At 27.5% G+C, this 1,192-nt stretch overlaps 1 protein-coding gene across 4 annotated transcripts in view; it reads right to left on the reverse strand.

Moving 5' to 3' along the window:
- Positions 1-1,192, reverse strand: part of LOC106881268 (heterogeneous nuclear ribonucleoprotein D-like-A) — a 29,740-nt gene that overhangs the window by 4,509 nt on the left and 24,039 nt on the right. The window lies entirely within an intron of this gene.

Genomic DNA, 1,192 nt, shown 5'->3' on the forward strand with positions numbered 1-1,192 from the left:
TATATATATATATATATATATATATATATATATATATATATATATATGTGTGTGTGTGTGTGTGTGTGTGTGTGTGTGTGTGTGTATATATTTGTATGTATATGTATATATACACACACACACACTCGCGCGCGCGTATATGTATTTGCATGTATATATATATGTATATGCCTGCGTATATATGTGTGTGTATATATATATATATATACACAGAAGTATACATACATATAGGTATATACTTACATATAAGTATACATGTATGTATTTACACATTGTGTATGTGTGTGTGTGTATATATATATATATGTATATACCCTCACTCATATATATACGTATACATATGGACATATATACATGTACATATATATGCATATGTATATATACACATACATATATATACGTGTGTACGCATCTATGTGTGTATATATATATATATATATATATATATATATATGTACATATACATATAAATATGCATACACATACAAATATGTATACATACATATACAAATGTGTATACATACATATACCAATATGCATATAAACACATATATAAATGTGTATACATACATATACCAATATGCATATAAACACATATACAAACATATATATATATATATATATATATATATACACACATACACATATTCTATTTGTTTCAGTCATTTAACCTTGGCCATGCTCGAGCACCACCTTTAGTCAAAACAAAGCGACCCCAGAGCTTATTCCCTGTATGTGTGTATATATATATATATATATATATATATATATATATATATATATATAAAAATATACACACACGTAGATATATATACAATGAAATACCTATTGTACCAGTGTCTTTTTCCGAACCACTATGTAATGGAGACATAAACACACCAACATTGCTTGCTAAGTGATAGTGGGGGGACAAAGCAGACACACAAACACACATACATAGAACAGGCTTCTTTCAATTCCCATCTAACAAGTTCACTCACAAGGCATTTGTCGGCCTGAGGCTATAGTAGAATACACTTACCCAAGGTGCCACTGCTGAGCAAGCTACTTACCACACAGCCACACCTGCTCCTGTCATATACACATATATACTTATATACACACACACACATACACATGTATGTATATGTATATATATATATATATATATATATATATATATATATATATATATATATATATATATATATAT

Source organism: Octopus bimaculoides, chromosome 7, assembly GCF_001194135.2.
Source record: "Octopus bimaculoides isolate UCB-OBI-ISO-001 chromosome 7, ASM119413v2, whole genome shotgun sequence".
Classification (NCBI taxonomy): Eukaryota; Metazoa; Mollusca; class Cephalopoda; order Octopoda; family Octopodidae; genus Octopus; species Octopus bimaculoides.